The sequence below is a fragment of the Meles meles genome, chromosome 19 (genome assembly GCF_922984935.1).
Source record: "Meles meles chromosome 19, mMelMel3.1 paternal haplotype, whole genome shotgun sequence".
Classification (NCBI taxonomy): domain Eukaryota; kingdom Metazoa; phylum Chordata; class Mammalia; order Carnivora; family Mustelidae; genus Meles; species Meles meles.
This window is the reverse complement of record NC_060084.1, coordinates 38336483-38355908: the sequence shown is the minus strand read 5'-3', so window position 1 is coordinate 38355908 and position 19426 is coordinate 38336483. Positions and strand designations below refer to the sequence as shown.

The window sequence follows — 19426 nt, the reverse complement described above, 5'->3', positions numbered from 1 at the left end:
AATTATATACTTTTACCACTAGGAAGACAAATTCTAAAAGATACCAACATTTTTGTTGTTGTTGTTCTTATCTCTTTGACAGCCTGCATTTTATTTTATTTTATTTTGTTTTTCCAGGCATTTCAATATTTAAAGAGCCATTAACCAAAGGAGGGGGGTGAATTTCTAGGAAAAGAGAAACAACAGACCCAAAATCTTAATGTCAGCCCTGCTTTACCTCAGCCAGGCAAGTCTGGGGAAAGACACCGTGAGCCTGGATGTGGGCTCAGAATGGGGACCAGGCAAGTGGGAAAGAGTCCTGTTCTGCTGGAACTTAAAAAAAAAAAAAAAAAAAGCAAAGTGCTATTAACCTTTAACCTCATCTGTTCCCAGGTGGACACTTGCTCACGTCACCAAATGCTAAACAATTTCATTCTTCCACTGTCCAAAAGTAAAACCAAATTGGATCAGCATGGTGACCTAGATGCTGTGTTTTTTGGGGAGGGGGGGGCGGGGACTTATTTTTCAATCAGATTTGAGGCAGATTAAAATAAAAACCTGAAGCTAAGTATTCATTCTCATTTTTCAGAAAGACAACAATAAGCTTTGCCCAAAGAATCTGAAAGTTACTTTAGAGACAAGCGGGCGTTTCTGATCTGCTTGTTTTTGTTTGGTTTGATTGCCTTATAAAAATTGTTTTTCGTTCTAGTCAGATGCCGGGGTTGGGGGAGAGGGACAGAGTCAAGCTGAAATGTAGGAAAAGTTTTAACAACTAGATGCTCCTTATTTCAATGTGTAATACATTTAAAGAACTGGAAAATGCAATTTTTTGATGCCAAAATTATCTTGCAAAGGCTCTGCTCTGTGTGAACAAGGGCACACATGTGAGTATGTGTGTGTGAATATATGTGTGTGTGTGTGTGCAAGTGTCCTGTGCTGGGAGGCCGCACATACACACACACACACAAAGTAAGCTAAATGACTCTGCGAACAGAGAAATCGAAATGGAACCATTCTCGCTTTTCAAGCCAAAGTCCATCAGGTAAAAACTCAAGGAGCTTTTGGCCACTCAGTCCAGCTCCTATGGCGACAACACAGAAGCTTCTCCTGTCTCCAAAGATGGCATCACGAAGCACCCAGGGCGGTGTCCCTGCACCCCTAGGGGCGGCGCCCAGCCAGCCACGCATGCGCAGTGAGGTCACAGAGCCTGGGCCTTTGAGTCCTGCCCCTGAAGGCCAGAGCTCCTGCTCCCAGCCACGAGCTGCCTCTGCTCACTGGTGCTAGCTAACCCCACTCCCTCAAATGATGAGTCAGAGAGGCCCCAGATCCTGCAGAGAGGCCCCAGATCCTGCTTCAGCCTCAGTATCTTCAGCTCTGAAATGGGAAGAACACACCCTTCCCCAAGCGCACACTTTATGCATGAAGGACCGCGACTCACGTGCAGAATACAGGTGCTAAACAACGGGAAAGTTCACTGAGATTCCGTTTCCTTATGAATCAGCTGCCCCTCCCTGCCTCCCTCCAAGGAAGCATGAGCAATAGATTTTGGCCCACGATGCTGAAGATTCTATGCATTAAAAAAAAAACAAAAAACTGCAAAGAGGAAGAACTGAGGTTTTCATTTGACCCTCTTGGGGCCATGTGCCTTTTACAGGCTCCTGCTTGCTGGTCTCCGGGCTCCCCCCACCCCGCCCCCCCAGATCCCCTCCTGCAAACACAGAGCAGGGAGACAGATGCGGCGATACTGGATTACATCACTGGATAGCATGTGGCATTGAGGGGAGAAAAAAATAAGAAAAGACAAATGACATTTTGCTGCTATAGTGTGCTATTTTAGTGGTGATGGCTTGACTTTTGGCCCAAACGCATATGCCAATGGCAAGGCTAACTCCAGGGACTCACAAAAAAGAATGTGTGTTCACAGCTGTACTGTACACCAATACAGATTACATGTTTTCAGTGTTGCGGCCACAACAGAATGCTAATTAACATACTGGAGTGATGAGAGCGGCTGCAAGGGCCTTATTGTTCCATTATTTCATGAAGCCCAGCTGCCTTTGTTTATGTCACTTATCCTCTCGTGCCACAGGTTTTTACTCCAAAAATACTATCCCAATACAACGTTAATATTTAAAAAACAAAGAGGTGGCAGATTGTCATTTTTGTGTCAGTCTCAAACTGCAAAACTGTTAAGCTGTTCTGGTTCGGTATTTAGAAATAATTTAACAGCCATATTCAGACACGGCCTGCATTCTAACATAATGGCTGAATACTTGAACCAAGCAAATGCATAACTATCCTGACATCACTTATGAGATTTAGATTGGTCAGTTAATGGAAGTCTTTACCAGAATCAATACCATAACAGCTTCTTGAAATGAACGTGATTTTTTACACGGAGCGCCGCGAACAATAACTACAGAAATATACTACCTTTGTGCCCGGCACAAAGAAACGAAGATGCAAAATTAAGCAGCAATTACATTTTTGCAAACTAATATTGCAGTCGATTATTAAAAACAAACACTTTCAAAAATAGGTACTTATCATTAAATAATTGGAGAGCATTAATACCCCCCCGCCCCTGATTAATCATTTTTTTACACTTTTTAATAGCTGTTTCACCTACTGGCTACATTATCAGGTTGCTATTAAGTATTGATATCGATGATTGATGTAATAATGATTAAATAAAAAGCTGTATTTAGAGCCTGGTTTTTTGTTTTGTTTTTGGGTTTTGTTTTTTTTTTTTTTTGGTAAATTTCTTTTCAGAATCCTCATTCAAAAGAATACTGTCTGCTGGCTAAATTAGTTTTTTTTTTTTCCTTTTGCCTGGATTGTGCATAAAAGTGACATTCTATAAAATACAGGTTTCCTCAAATAGTGTTCCACCAGCAATCTATACATACTACAGTAATTTGCAATCACGGTCAGGGAAAGCTGTTGGCTCAAGCCCAAAATGTTTATGGTGCATTTTGCTTCCCCAAAGAATGAAAACACCCTGGAGTTTTATTTCAGATTTCCCTAAATGCGCCTTTATTGACACCAGGTACAATAGTTGGGGAAATACGTAATACCCCAGCCCAGACGCCATTCAACCAGAGTCATAAATTAAGTTAGAAAAGGTCTCCCCTAAAATGTATAGCACTCCACTAATCAAAGCCACACTGTCGCTCAAGAACGTGAAATCTTCCCAACAGCCAATTGAGTGAACAAGCCATAGTTGCTTTTTAACGAGTTTAACTGGTAATCTCAGATAAATGGAGAACTGCTTGAAGTGTCTGTCTTCTATAAGGCAGTAATGAGAGGATTTAGAGCATTCTGCGTCCCAAACTGCGTATAACCGAGAGAATGCCACAGGTGTGTCCCTATCTGCGACAGAGTGCTTCCTCAGCTATGGCCATCCCCCACTGTGGACACAACATAGATTTTTTTTAATTGGATCCAGGAGCTAGCTAAATTATCCAACTGCTCTGTGCTTAAGCCCCCAGCTAGCTTCTATACCAATAATAATAAACTTTCCATAATAGCAGCTCAGCCTATGACTGTTTTTTTTTTTTTTTTTCCTCTTAACCTAAAAGCGCAAGCACTTTATTCTGATTACAGCCAGTGAAGAAACTCCTGAATTGGTTTCGGTTACCTTCTAAAAAAAAAAAAAAAAATGATCAAGAATTACAGAGAGGATCCAGGTAAATAATAATCAATTATGCTCACGCATATTTTCAGAGGAAAACCTGCTTATCTTCTGGTACTGGGAGACAATCCGCTATCATATCCCATCCCTCGGTGACTGGTGGGTGAATTTTCCTCCTTCCTTCATAATATTTGTTTACCAGGTCAAAGCCACAGCCAGCCACAACCACAGCCTGGACCATGATAGCAGCATGGGCCGGGGGGGTGGGGGGAAGTTGTGGTGCCTGCACCACCACGATGGGTCAGACTCCTTTCCACACAGCTTCCATTGGACCCTCCATGCCGAATGCCTTCGTGTTTCGTTTGCAAAAATAAAACACGAGCGCTGTGCTGCTGTTGTGAGCATCTGAAAAGTGTTAAATTTATAAATAAAGAGATCAAAATCCTTTAGTGGGCAGAAATAACATCTTCACACAAAATACTCGGTTCCACCGTCTGGACATATTTTTAACAATCCCACTTAAACTTGGAGAAAACTCTATTGAAAATTTAACCTTGTGCTCTCGAAGCCGAAACTGATAAAACTTAATAGCAACGAGGCACTACAACACTAATAAACTCATTATAGATCACATAAATGGGACGTCTGCGTGGCTACCAGACAGCACACAGAAGCCGGCGGCTTCAGCTGCACAAAGCAAAGGCGAGCAAGGTGGCACGGGTGTCTGTGTGGACAGTTGGAGGGAGAGGCCATGGTAACACTCCACAGTAAGTTTGCTAAATTTACTTGATTAGGCAGTTCATTTAGAAATTCCAGGCGCTAATTATAGGTGAATGCAGACAAGCTGATATGGAAGAATGAGTTTTCCTGAGGCCTGAGAGTCACGTCAGGGCCCACTCTTCAAGAATGGATTCTGAGTCCTCGAAACTCTGTCCATTTGACCACCTTCACTTCAACCAGCTCCCTCCTTGGACCCCCAAGTGGCTTCTCCCCAGCGGGACCCATGAAATCACCACCCCAGCTAGAACCGGTGAGCACCAGAGCCCCCACCTTGAAGCCTACTAGCCAAATACCAACACATGTGCTCGGTTTGGCTCCTGGGGAGATTTGAGAGAATCACCTAAGAGTCCCCAACTTGCAAACGCTGATGGAGTTCCATATGGAAATTCGGATTTCTGACTTCCCCTGAGAAATCCCAACACCTAGCAGCACCAGACCCACATTCCCGTGGACAACCAGCAGAGCACACATTCACTCTCTGGGCAGTCACGAGCTCATCCGTGGATAGGGACGCTCTTGTCCCTGCAACATTAGAGTTTGGCAGCCCTAGTCTGTGCCATTCGGAGGAAAGAGAAACATGGTCAAGAGAGGCTTCTCCAAAGGAGAGCTGGAGGGTGAACTGGAAGCCCATGACTTCACGTTCCCAGACCCAATACGTGGCTGCCCAAGCTAGCTCTGTCCCAATGCAAGGCCCTCTTTGCAGAGGACTAGGAAGTCCCGCCCCCTTCCCGCCGTGGTGGCAGGAGAATCTATCAATCTTGGAGGCACAGAAGAAGGAAGCCGGGGCAGAGGTACAAGGAACCAGCCATGAGGATCACACACCCAGAGACAAGGCAAACGGTGGGCGACTACCTACACGGGGAACCATGATTCTTAGCCTGGGGAGAGGCCACAATGCTGCCGGGACCAGAGGGAGCGGTAGGAAGGACTAGGACAAAGGAAGGAAGAAGTAGACGACAGAGGTGGAGGTGGTAGGTGAGACCAGCAAAGCGGGAGACTCCACACATGGCCAGCACACCCCATGCTCGGCGGGGCCAGCGTCAGAGTCTGCTTTAGAGTTTACTTATCCCTGGTTTATTCTGGACTCTCGCCATCAGCCATGCAGCTGGTCCTGCCCTATGCGCATCTCCTGGGATCTGGTTAGATGTAAGCAGTCTGGGCAACACCCCAGACCTCCTGAATCAAATACACATTAAAGGTGCAGATCCGTCCACTTGACAGAGAAAGGATTTGGGCTTCTCTGGGTTCCGGCCTCCACGAGTCCCAGGCTGTACCTGGTGTGGAGCTCACGAGTCTGAATTGCAGAGGAGTCCCAGGATGGGAGGCTGCGTTTCTAGCGGAGACACATTCCAAGTCCACCCACCTCAATGATGTTCTTCTAGACCATCAATAAATATGGCTTCAGTAGTCAGATGATATTTAATTAGCATTAAACTCTTTTATTTCATGTAAGTTAGAGCCTTGCCTGAGACACTTCATTTGGAAAGTAACCTGGCACTCAAGATTAAAATGAAATATTAGCATGTCAGTGGTAGCCTCCTCGTGGCGTGTTCCCCTTCCGCCCTCCAACCCTGCAGGGGAATAACAAGGCACTGTCCCCAAATTTCACCCACACAAGGGACTTGACACTGTGGCTCCCGGACCTGAGGGGTCGGACTTTCTTAGGTGGAAAAGGGGCTGTTGCCCTAGGAAGTGAGAAATGGAAAAACTCGTCTTTGTCAAAGTTGGAAGTAAATTTTCCTCCCTCTCTCTGAATTTCCTCTCTGCACCTCAAAGCCGCCAAGCCCACCCCTGCCTCCGAGCCTCGACATAGGCTAGACCACTGCCCAGGAGCTGCCCCCTCCTCAGAGGCTCTGACCTGCTCTTCAGAGGTCAGACTCCAAGGCACCTCCCCAAAGGAACTTCCCTGACCTCTCAGTCTTAGCTAGGCCTGTCCTCTTTGCCTCACATCCCCCTCTTTTAATACCCTGCATGGCATATGTCCCCACAGATCCTTTCCCAGTTTCTTCTTCTCTTTGTTTATTTGTTGCCTGCCTCTTCCAACTAGAATGACTGCAGCACAAAAGCAGGGACTTTGTTTTGTTTTCTGCCATATTCCCAGAGCCTAAGACAGCACCTGACTCATCAAGCAGGATAAAAGGAAGAAGGGAGGGAGGAAAATTAATGGATGATAGATTAGGTCATAGATACACAGACAGATGATAGCTTCATAGGCACAGATGATGGAGAAATAGAAACGGAGGGGTGGGGGTGAATAGACAGATGATAGGAAATAGATAGATGATGGATGGCTAGATGGATGAATAGAAGATAGACGATGGATGGATGGTTGGATGGAGGGATGGATGGATGGATGGATGGATGGATGAATGGTTGGATGGAGGGATGGTTGGATGGAGGGATGGATGGTTGGATGGAGGGATGGATGGTTGGATGGATGGATGGATGGATGGATGGATGGATGGATGGATGGTTGGATGGAGGGATGGATGGTTGGATGGAGGGATGGATGGATGGATGGATGGATGGATGGATGGATGGATGGTTGAATGGATGGAAGGATGGATGGATGGATGGATGGATGGATGGATGGATGGTTGGTTGGATGGAGGGATGGATGGTTGGATGGAGGGATGGATGGATGGATGGATGGATGGATGGATGGACAGACAGACAGATAGACTGATAGACAGCCAGCCAGCTTAAGTGATCAGGCACTTTGGCTGACACAGAAGAGCATGGTGCCTACTCTCAAGAATTTTGTAGTCTGGAAGGGAAGAGTCAGGAAGCATGACCACTTGCAGCATTATCAGATGTGACCAGAGTTAGGTGACAGTTGGAGATCTTGAGGGCAGGGCATGAGATCAGAAGGACTCTTGCTCTGGGGATTGGAGAGACAGGCAAGAGGCTTCCCTAGGAGTGGGGGAGGCAATGGCTCCATGGAGGAATCTGAGGTAGGTCCTAAGAACCTGACTGGACACAAATATTCTAAATAGGGCCACAGAGTGATTCCCAAAGGCTTGCCCACGGAACCCTCGGATGCAAGATGATTTTAGGTGACACACAGAAAAACTCCTTTAAAAAAATTAACACATATAATCATTTCAATATCTACTATGGAAAATATATAACCAGTACACCAAACCAGAGATTTCATAGATATCATTATTTAGAACAAAGCTAAATATAATGTTTAAGTAAAAGAAATATGTCCTTTAAAAAAAATACATGAAGTTTACAAAGTCTACAAGCAGGTTGTACTTGATATGGTAAAAAATCACAAAAGAGGGGCACCTGGGTGGCTCAGTCAGTCAAGTGTCTGACTCTTGATTTCAGCTCAGGTCACCATCTCAGAGCCCGACATCAGGCTGAGCCTACTTGTCCCTCTCCCTCTGCTCCTCCCCCCTGCTCGGTCTCTCTCTCTTTTTCGCTCTTAAATAAATAAATAAAATCTTTTTAAAAAAGGTCAATTGGGGTGCCTGGGTGGCTCAGTGGGTTAAAGCCTCTGCCTTTGGCTCAGGTCATGATCCCAGGGTCCTGGGATCAAGCCCCACATCGGGCTCTTTGCTCTGAGGGAGCCTGTTTCCTCCTCTCTCTCTCTCTCTCTCTCTGCCTGCCTCTCTGCCTACTTGTGATCTCTGTCTGTCAAATAAATAAATAAAATCTAAAAAAAAAAAAGTCAAACAAGAGAGGTATGAATGATGAAAGCATGTGGCTCAGACCCAAGGGGTCATTCTCGGTATAAATTCTGCCTCCCACTGCCCTGAAGGGCCTGGAAGGTCTCATCCACAGGTGGCCTTGCTCTGCTGACTCTGGTCCCCAGCTGGGCTGTCAGGGGCAGATGTGACTTCACAGCCCATCCCTGGGGTTGCGGAAGAGGCAAGGATGTGTCCAAGCGCACCAGGCCTTCCCCGGGCATGCATCCCCACTCGGCCAAAGCTACACGGGAAGCAGGAAGTGCTCCAGGGAAGAAATCCACGGGGTGGTCCTGCCTCTTCCAGGAGTAGCCACAGGAGCAAATCCCTCCCCTTCTAAAGGAGAAGACGAAGAGACAGAGGGAGGAAGAGACAAGAGAAAAACAGAGAGACAGAGAAAGGAGAAATGCTGACTAAAGTCCTTATCAGGAAGAAAAATTTTTAAATGCATGAACTCTATTTATACTCTGGATAAACAAGATCATTATGTGTTCGTTTCATAAGTTGAGCCTTGATTCCAAGATCACCAGTGGTCACAAATGTTTGGGTTTCACATAAGCATGTTGAAAAGCCGTGGGTCTTGACCCTCTGACCAGGAAGCTAAGCTCGGCCAACACTTTCACACTGTGATCAAGGCATAGAGCAGAGAGTTGAACAAACTAACATCTTATTCTCGAAATCGAGTATAAGCAGAAGAACTGATGAATCTGCTAATTGTTGTGTCGTTCACACCAGCTCCGGATGCGGGCACACACCCCATGCAACCCAAAGTGTACCTTTGTACACATAGGTAAAGAAAACCGTGTAGGAGCCTAATGGATGCAAGTGTGGGGGTTTTGAAAAGCAATCCTCTCTTTATTATTTTTATTATTATTTTTTAAAGGCCAGCTCACGGTGGACAGCTCATGGTCCCAACCCGAGGACCGTGGCAAGCCGGGCACAGTCTGGACACCTCGAACCTAGCACCATCCCTGTTCTACCCCTGTCCTCCTGAGATCACTGTCGCGCCCAACCATGAGAACAGGAACAACACCCAGGGCTGCACCAGGCTGATGGGTATATTCCTTTTCCCCAGCCCCACTTCTACTGCCCAGGTCAACTCGGATAGCGTGAACGGTCTTCACGGCCCATTTCTGGGGAACCCCATAAAACTCCCTGACCTGACATGCAGCCTCTCTCACCATCAGGCCCTCCCCAGACCTCCACTCATGCTAATTTATACCCTAAGTTCCAACACAACAGTTAGCTGTCATTCCCCAACACCAATCCCGTCCCCAGTCTGTCCCCAGTTTCCGCTGCTACTGCCTCTGCCAGGAATGGCTCTCAGCGCTCCCCCTTCCCTCCACCCCCATCCCAGCCGCGAAATTCCTGTCTTGGGCAAGCAAACTTCTCTCTGGCCTTCCCCTCATCTCTGTTTCCGACAATCTTCTGGGGCCCAAAATCCCAGCTCCAACGCCGGCTCTCCCTAAAGCTCTTCCTGAGCCTCCCAGGGGGTGAGACTTCTCCCTTCTGAAAAAGGCCTGCTGTGCTGAGCCCGGAACACGCACGCGGCAGTTAGGAGCCCCCTTCCTTAGCAGTCAACATCTTACATTGCTTTTACTTAGGGATCGCTCCCTCTCCAGTTGGAATCCACGGCTCTCTGGTTAATCTCCGAGGCGGCGCTGGTCACGTTCTCATTGCGATATGGCTTTCTGGGTATCTTTTCCCCTCTGTGTCTGTCCCCCTCCTTGCTCTGGAGGGTAGCCCATGTCTGATGGTTCAAACTATACAGAAGAATGACGTGCCTTATTCCCCTGTAGGCAGATCCTTCTAGGCTCCATGTCAGTGAATGCTGGGGCACCAGGCTGATTTGCAACCATGGTGATCGCTACCTCCTGGGGGGGCAGCATTCTCGAGGCCTCCCAGGTTTAGAACCTAACTGACTGCTGTTCCCCATGCAAACTCCACAGAAAATCTGGACTGGGGGGACAAGATGGGAAACACTCTGTGTCCTCCCCCGTCCACCTGGAATTCTAGGGGCTTGACCTAACTCATCGGAGAGTAGGTGGGTCCTTGTAGCACAAAATCCAATTCAGAGTCTTAAGCTGATGTCAGCTCTCTATTTCTCTCCGACTCTAAAATAATAACCGGTAGTAGTCCAACAGGCCGTTTCGAGGGGAATAAAAGCATAAATTGGCCTTAGCCTTGAAGCAAAACCTCAACTACAGAACCTTCTTTAAAATCCTGTTTCAAGGACACCTGGGGGCTCAGTCGTTAGTTAAGCGTCCACCTTCAGCTCAGGTCATGATCTCAGGGTCCTGGGATTGAGCCGCGTATCAGACTCTCTGCTCAGTGGGAAGCCTGTTTCTCCCTCTCCCACTCCCCCTGCCTGTGTTCCCTCTCTCACTGTGTCTCTCTCTGTCAAATAAATAAATAAAATCTTTTAAAAAATTTTTAACAAATAAAACTGCATTTCAACTGTCATCAAAGCAGAAGGGCACGTGGCCCTGGACCTCTCTCTGTATTCTTCTTCATGACTCTAGACCCTTTGAGCCCAGCCTCCCTGAGCTGAGGCAGATGCGAGGACCATCTCAAACTGCAAGAATCCCATCACTGCCAACCACTCCTGGCAGTCTGTCTGACTGTCTGTCTGTCTCTCTCACACACGCATACGTACCAGGGAAGGCCCGAGATAAAAGGAAAATCACGATACTTTTCTCCCCGTCTTTTCTCTCCCACCTGGCCCATTACCAGACCCATCAAGAGCATCTGGGTCAGCGAAAGGGAAAAGCCATCCTGTCCTTATCTAACAGACAGCGCACCAGCGTGCACACAGATCTGTTTCCCACATAAAGTTAAAAGCTTTGTGTCCACTTTACTTTCTGTGCATCATCTTCCTTTTTTATTTTAATTAGCATGCCTGAAACTAAAGACAGTGATTTCGAAATATATTAGCAGTACTGCAAAACCATCCAAAATAGATTTGTTCTTGCCTTTCTCACCTCTTACAGAAGCAGGAGGGGAAGACGGTGACGGGATGCTTGGGACCACGGAGAGGAAAAGCGTCTCCACTGAGTTTCCCCTCAGTGCCCAGAGAGGGAGGGAGAAGCGGGGTTCTAGAAGGTTCTAGAAGGGTTAGGCCTAGTGAAGGAAAACCCCCAAGTGACAGGATCATCCTGGAAGTCGCTGGGACAAGACGGACACGGCTGGCCCACCTTGGCCCTGTGTCCACAGGCCTGGAACCAGGAGCTGCAGAACAGCAGGGAAGCAGCTAAAATGTCTGCCTATGGGCAAAGGATCCAGCCCTAACTGCCGTCCCTCTGCCTCTCTGGCAGCCAAGCCTGATGCTCCCTGCAGAGTGGCCTCCCGGAGAGCCAGCCTGTGTCGCGTGGCCCCCAGCAGATTGTCTTTACAAGTGAATGCTGGAGAGCAGGTTCTCATCTCTGTCCGCTCACCGGGAAACCCACCTGCTTCATCCCTAAGACAGGCACGCGTCTGCTCCTGGTACAGCGGGAGCTGGAAGACTCAAAGGGGCACTTGGCCTGAGGCTCTGGATGAACAGGGCCCTGACGGTGTGACAGCTCACACACTCGGGATGAACTTCGGGCATCAGGAGACCAGGCCCCACGTGGGTCATGGTGAAGTTGGTATTTATTTATTTATTTATTTATCTATTTTTACTCAAGATGCAACCCAGATCCCTCTTATCACATTCGCTAGCCGCCCATACCACACTGTGAGGGACGGACAGACATCCACACCAGGCAGAAGTGAGGCACCACGGGTGAATGTGCCTCTTTTTTTAAAATTTTGTGGTGTCTATTTGCAAAGCTGACCTAATGCACGGCCTCACAGCTCTCAACCTCTGAAGGGCCAAGAGGGACACAGGAGCCTTTGTCTAGTGGCAAACAAAGGCAAAGTCATGGCGGAGTGGCCCCGAAAGTGACGTGGGACGCTGGCCCCGCCCGTGAGGACGCCGGCCCTACCAGGCCACTTGCTGGGGCAGATGCCCGGGGACGTGGCAGAAGGAAACGCATGTCCAGCTTCAACCCCGCATCCTGCCCCTCCTCGGAGCAGCTGGTCCCAAGCCCAGGGAGAGGTGGCATTTCCTTGCCCCGCCAGCTCGCACAAAGAGGAGCATCTCCAAAAAGAAAGATCCAGCGCTCGTTTTTGACACCTGAATTGTAGCTGGTCACTGAGACTTCTCCGGTACTCTACCCTGACTCCCTCACTCCTGCGTGACCCCCCCCCCAAAGGTCTTTCAATGATAACCTGGTTGCAAAGCAGAAAGAGCCCATTATTAGCTCCATAAATGAATCCAGTGCCATTAAAGGGAAAGAATGTGACAGGAAGCTTTTGTTTCCAGAAATAAAAGAAAGAAAAGCCAAAGGGGAAAAAAGGAAGAAGGAAGGAAGGAAGGGAGAGGAGAGGAGAGAGAAGAGAGGAGAGGAGAGGAGAGGAGAGAGAGGAGAGGAGAGGAGAGGAGTGGAGAGGAGAAGAGAGGGGAGGAGAGGGGAGGAGAGAGGAGGAGAAGCAGCCCCAGCCGCAGAACTGTGTGGAAGGAGAAAGCGGCACCCAGATGGGGGGGAGGCTGGCTCGGGCTGGTGCCGGGTGGCAAGAAGGGTTAAATTTATGTTCCATTACAAGTCCCCTTTTTTTTTGGTTTCATCTTCTCAGTAAAACACATAACTTAAAATGAAATCAAATATTAAAAATGACAGACTCTATAAGTGCTGTGAGTAACTCCAGGTCACGGAGGGAGGGAAGAGCCGGCGAGTTGTCAGGCACTATCTGTCAGAGTGAATTAGAAACAATCAACAGACACTGAAGGGGAAGGTGATTGTTATTAGGCAGCGGGGCTGGGATCGGGCTGCCCAGATGTGGTCGTGCATATCAAGGACAGGAAGCAGCAGTTTAATTCAGGAAGCCCTGGCGAACAGGGCAGCCGAGAGGAGAAAAGTCCTTTGTCGCTAATAAGCTGGAAGTTACTTTGATAACAGCAGGGTTAGACTCGAGAATAAAACACATTTCTTTCACTACCACACACCATTAATATCACAGAAATGCGGGCGGAAGAGCCGCTGGGTGAGCATGGGATTAGCCGCCAGCTCGCCTTGCCCTGAGGCCTGGGAGGCCCCACCTGAACCTGAGCCTCCCCCACCTGGCCCAGAGCCTCCCCCACCTGGCCCGGAGCCTCCCCCACCTGGACCCGAGCCTCCCCCACCTGGACCCGAGCCTCCCCCACCTGGGCCCGAGCCTCCCCCACCTGGCCCGGGGCCTCCGCTCCTTCCGGGGCCAGGCTCCTCCTGACCGGGTCGGCCCCTCCAGAAATGTCTTCTGACCGCAAAAAGAATAAAGATAGTATGTCATAATCTCCCCGTGTCAGGCCCTCCCGTCTCTGGGTCCTGTGGGGAAGGTGCGAGCCCGGTAAACAGCCTCCATATAATGAAGTCCATGTATGCAGCAACGAAAAACAATTTTATATGCAGACAAGGCCCGATTTCATAAGAAATTACTTATGCAGGCGTTCTGCAATTATCCTGTGATACTTTCAGGCAACAGTCTGACAGCAGTTGTGCAAACAATAAAGGGATTACAGAAATAAAAACAAATAATATTACACACACAGAAACTCCATGTTGCATGTGGACGGGATGAAGGGAGCCTGGCAGGGGCCAACAGGAAGTGAGGCCGGAGACGGGCCCAGCCTCTTCCCGAGCCCTGAGACCACGGGGAAGCTGATGCCCCAGCGGCCTGACGGGAGCCTGGCAGCTGTGGGGGGAGTCTGCCCCTCTCAGCAGACCACTTGCCTCTCAAGGAGCGGAGGACGTAGGTCCCACTGGCAGAAGGGGCGCAGTCACGGGACAAGGAAGGGACGGACGAGCAATGGGTGGGTTGGGCAGCCTGGCCATTTTCTCTCACACCAGATGGCCTCCCGGGACAGAAAGCATCTTGTCCTTCCACCACATTCCAGGATCAACCCCTAACCAGTTGCAGGCCAGAGCTTCTAGTCAACTTGGTGCCGAGTCAGGACTGCCTCTCCCCAAACAGATGGGAGCCGACGGGGTGCGTCCGCCCCGGACAAGGACCCGTCAAGACTCGGGAGGCCGGGGGCATTCACCTTCGACGGGTAGGAGGAAGGGAGGGCGGTTCTGCCACGGGCTCCCGGAGGGCACGAATCGAACTTACCCATCACCTGTCCCCCTATAAGATGTGGGTGGGCACCCTGTAACTCAGGGGTCAGGGGAACCCGGTGAGATGGGATGCAGAGAGGCTCACAAGGGGCATCCTGACCATGCTTCCCAGAAAATGGGTGCATTGTCCTCTCCTTTGGGCAGCAAACGGCCCTGTGCAGCCGGGAGCTGCTGCCCCGGACCTTCCTGCGGGAAGACGACACGGGAACACAGAGAGGACTGAGGACCTGCCGGTGCTGGGTCCCGTGTGCGAAACCTGCCCAGAGCCCGACGGTCCTGTGGGCAGCCCCCGGTGGAGGGAAGTGCAGGCTACGTTTCCTCAGCACCCACTGTGTCGGGTGCCGAGTGTGGGCCTCACAGAGCACGGGCTGAGCTCGGCCCCGTCTATAGACCCTGGCATTCGCAGAAAGGCTTTTTTAAAACTTAAATTAGTTGCTAGCCTGAAAGAAAAAGAAAAAGAGGGGCGCCTGGGTGGCTCAGTGGGTTAAAGCCTCTGCCTTCGGCTCAGGTCATGATCCCAGGGTCCTGGGATCGAGCCCCGCATTGGGCTCTCTGCTTGGCGGGGAGCCTGCCTCCCCCTCTCTCTGTGCCTGCCTCTCTGCCTACTTGTGATTTCTGTCTGCCAGATAAATAAAATTTTTTTAAAAATCTTTAAAAAGAGAGAGAGAAAGAAAAAGAAAAAAGAAAAGAGAAGAGAAAAAAAAAAGAAAAGAGAAGAGAAAAAAGAAAAGAAAAGAGAAAAGAGAACTGGATTTTTTTTTTAAACGTCTTTCCTTAAAAACTATGAAGGCCTGGAAAAAGGTCTGCCCAGGGCCGCAGGTGGCTGCAGTGAGGAGAGCTGAGGGGCTGTTTTCAGTAGGGTCTGCTCTCCCCAGCCTGCTCTGTCCACACCCAGCCTCTGCATTTCCCACCTAGACCCTACCTGCATTTGGGTTTAGGACAACGCCCCGCAGAGAGCTGAGGCCTGTCCAGGACACCCAGTAAAGGCCGGGCCAAGGCCTCCCTAGGTGTCCCCATCCTCAAGAACTCACTCTGGGGCAGAGCCCGAGCCCTCCGCTAGCTGATCTGGTTTCAGCACTGATGATTGTTGTTCAAAACTGTCGGCATTCTGTAGCCCTAAAATGGGCCGATCTGAATACCCAAGGGGCAGCCTCAGCCACCTGTGCATATATCAGGACCCCCTCGGCCAGAGCCCGGCCTCCCTGTGTCCTGAATGTTGGCATACGTCAAACCCCGGGGGGCCTCAGGCTTAGCAATTCCCGCGTTCCAGGAAATCTGGAAAGCAGTGTAGATTTGGTACATGTCGACTGAGTTTGCTCAAAGGCAGGTGCAACAGATTCTAATGGCTACAAACTGCAGGGGTGAGAGGCTCTCCATCAGTGTCCCCGGATGCCTGCTGACCCCTCTGGGTACCAGGAGCTTTCTAGGTGCTGTGGGAGCAGCGGGACAGGCAAGACAGCCTCAGTCCCTGCCACAGCCTCCAGCGGCACTAGAAGCAGCCCCCATGGTACCTGCAGTGGCCTGGGCGGGGTACAAACACGCCTTGGGCCTTGGTCTCTATACTTATAAAATAAAGGTGGCTTTGATGGCAAAAGTTTCTGCTAGACCTGGGGTTCTAGAATCACCAAGAATCATTACTCTGGATCTCGGTCTGCCTCTTCCTGGACAGCCCCGGAATCAGTAGGGTATGGGACGCACAGGAGCCTCCCAGAGGCCCACATGGCCTCAGCACCCCCACCCCAGAGCCTTCTACCTGCAATTCTGCCCACGCCCACAGCTGGGGGGCACAAGGAACTCCAGATGAGCAGCCGTGAGGCACTACCATGAATCACCATGTTGTCCCTGAGGGCAGGGCCCCGAGGGCAGCTAGCTCCCTTTCCTGCACCCACAGAGCCTACAGTCCATAACTCCCAGCTTTAGACAAGTCACCAGGACATCCCTCTAGCAGAATATAAAGGCACAACGAACGAGAGTGGGTTCATGTCACTTACAGAATTTGGGCACTTAGGAGCATCCTCACACCCGGGAAGGTGAGCTTCTCAAGACACAGCTCTGGTCACAAGCAACACAGACATAAAACAAAGCCAGCACTCCTCACCATGGCGTACAAAGTCATATCCAAGGCAAGCCCTCTAACTCCGCCCGTACCCTCTCCCCAGAGCTCACGGTTCTCTAGCCTCACCAGCCTATACTCTGACCCTCAGACATGCCACATTCTCCCCCACCACAGGGCCTTTGCACTTGCCATTCCCTCTGTGGGGAATGCTCTTCCTTCAGCCCATCACCTGGCCAGCTCCTCCATGTCCTTAAGTGCTCTCACTTCCAAGGTGCCTTTCTCAGGAGGGCCCATCCTCACCACGTACCCCTCTCAAGTAGAGCTCTCCCTCCCCCTCTCTCCCACACCAGAACTTCTTCATGGCACTTTATCACTATCTGACGTCCGCTTATCCACTGCTGCCTTGTTCACAGCTCCTAGCCACACAATAGGAGCTCTTTAAGGAGCTTGGCTAAGGTCGTACCCTGGCTGCTCCATGGCCAAGGGATCAGGCTCCAAGATCAGGAAGAAGCCTGCCCAAACCTTGGCTTTGCCATCCATCAGCTGTGTGACATGCGGGAGGTCACTTGACTTCTCTGACCTCCGCTTCCACACCTGGAAAATGGGACGAATATCAACAGCTGCCTGCTAGGCCCAGGGCGACGATGAAGATAATCCCAAGACACTCCGGAACCAGCCCCACCCCACCTGTTCTCCAGAGTCAGAATGATCTCTGATTCTCATTTTCTCTTGGGCTACGCGCGGCTGTCATGAGACCTCACCTTCCTACCTCATTCGGCTGCTACGGAGGCGTTGGCGGGGATCTTGATCTTTACCTCCATGAGCCTGGAGATCTCCTGGTGAAGATCAAATACGACGCAAAGCCCCACACACATATGCAGGGCTTATCATCATTATCACACAGAAATTACAATTATTCACTCCCTCCTCTGTGCTCCCAGAGTGCTGCTACCACAGCGTTTAACTGAAGTAATTACTGCTGCGGGAGGGCTGTTGACTCACACGGCTGTGCCAGGACAACGGGGCCGCCTCGGGACAGCCCGAGCCACCGCAGGGCCAGCGCCCTAGTCCTGGGCCCTGCCCCCGCCACCCGGCAAGGCAAGGGCTGGAGCCTGCTGCATATGTCAGAGGTGGGGCAAGGTCCTGTGGCCTCTGTGATCTTCGCACGCCCTGGGGTCTTTCTGAAGGAGGACGCTGAGGAGGGCTGGGTGGCCCCAGCTCCTGGCTCTGCCTCCGATCCTCACTGGGGCTTCTCGGGAAACCCATGTTGTGGTGGGCTAGTAAATCGTTCTCCGATGCGCGTGACAGGTCCGGTTACCGACGGGTCACTTAAGGTTTCTGTGCAATGGTGCTTGGTGGGGGCTGTCGGGTTGTCCCAAAGCTTCCTTGTACAGCATTTCATGGAACATTTTGAAGGTCAAGTGTCCATTTCGAAAGATGGGGAGGGCATCGGTGGAGAGGACAGAAGCAAGGGTCCCGACAGGTCCCTTCAGGAGTCCAGACATGGCCCAGCCAGCACGTCATGGCTCCAGGCTACTCCGAAGAGAGAGGCCAATGCCAGGGCCCAAGGGTCCCAGGTGCTGAGGTGGGAAGTCAGGACAGAGGAGCTGGTCTCGAAGACTTGTCGCCCTTCCTGGCCTCCAGGGCCCAGAATTTGCTCTTGAGTATGCGGCTGAAAATCCTACTTCCAGTGCACAGGACCTTGAAGTCATTCCAAGATTTACCTTTTCCAGGAGAGAAGAGCTCCCTGCCTTCTCACGACCAATCCCAAGAACATCGTATCATTGTTCCTTATCTTCTAAGAGGCCCCAAGCATGCCCAGACGATTAGCTCTTTAAAACACAGGCTTCTGAGGCAGAAAACCTGGTGAGGCTGGTGTGGGGCCTACTCTCCCAAGCCTGAGAAACCACCAGAAGAAGGTCTGGGTCCATTCCCACAAGAAATCAAGTCAATCCAGTGCCTCTCCCTCCGTGCCCCCTACCTAGTCAGTCGCGGCGGCTCAGACCTCTCTCTACTGCCCTGTCCAAGGCAGGTCAAGGGAAATGGCCAGCACCTTGCAGCGCTTCCTCTCCACTCAAGAAGCACAGAGCATGGAAAGTTCCAGAAGAAGCCGATGCACAGGCTCACCCCTGCCCCCACCCCGGGGAAAGCCAGCCTCGCCGGTCTGCCTGACCTGAGGCCCTTGGCAGTGATGCTCTGAGGGCTCGCAGAAACTGTGAGCATCCACGCGGCAGAATTCCTACCATCAATGTAGCAGCTAAATATTGTAAGACTCCTAACTCCCCCATCTGTGTTTTGCCTCCCAAGAGGGAAAATAGTCTTCACAGACATTCCCTTATCTGGCAGGCAAATTCTAAACCTTACTGGCAATCACAGGCTTGTTTTCCCAACCAAACAGCTATGGAACCAAAAATTGCTCTGCCTGTGATATGCTGAGGAGGGAACTAGCCAAACAGCTCAGTCTGGAAGCCCAGGGCCTGGAAGCCCTTGGGCTTCTCCGTCGCTGCAGAAGGCCCCACGCTCCGTGGACGTCCCGGCTGCCAGGGGAGGCCTGCCTGGCCGCTGAAGGCAGCCACAGTGGCTGGTGTTCACCGCTCCTCGTTCTTCACACGGAATACACCCACCAAGAAGCTGACGGAAAACACTCACCACGGTGTGAAATCAACACTTTCTAACTCAAATAAAGGGGGTTAAAAAAAAAAAAAAAAAAAAAGGAAAACGTCTAACCACTTCACTGCAAATATTTTCTCCTACAAGATCATGCAAGGCAGGGGCACCACGGCGGCCTTGGGCCCTGCCACCAAGCACGCCTTGGCACCCTGCACCCTGACTTTCCAGTTTATGGTCTTTCCCTGTGTTCCACCTGGCCCTTCCCAGCCGTAATGCCGGAACCCCGTACCTGGGCGATGGCTAATAAACCGAATCTGATGATAACTGTAGGAGCCTAATTGATAGGGGCCTTTATCGACTGGCCTTGATGTCTATCTGAGGTTCTCAACAGCCAAGATTTAAATGTTTCATTTTATTTTTAACTTTCACTTTTCCACATTTCAGCAATGTCAGGCAAAGAGGTATGGTTTTACTATCAGAAAGAATCATGGTGCAGAAT

General features: G+C 50.3%; 1 protein-coding gene across 7 annotated transcripts in view; it reads right to left on the bottom strand.

Moving 5' to 3' along the window:
- Positions 1-19426, bottom strand: part of ZNF536 (zinc finger protein 536) — a 423563-nt gene that overhangs the window by 292834 nt on the left and 111303 nt on the right. The window lies entirely within an intron of this gene.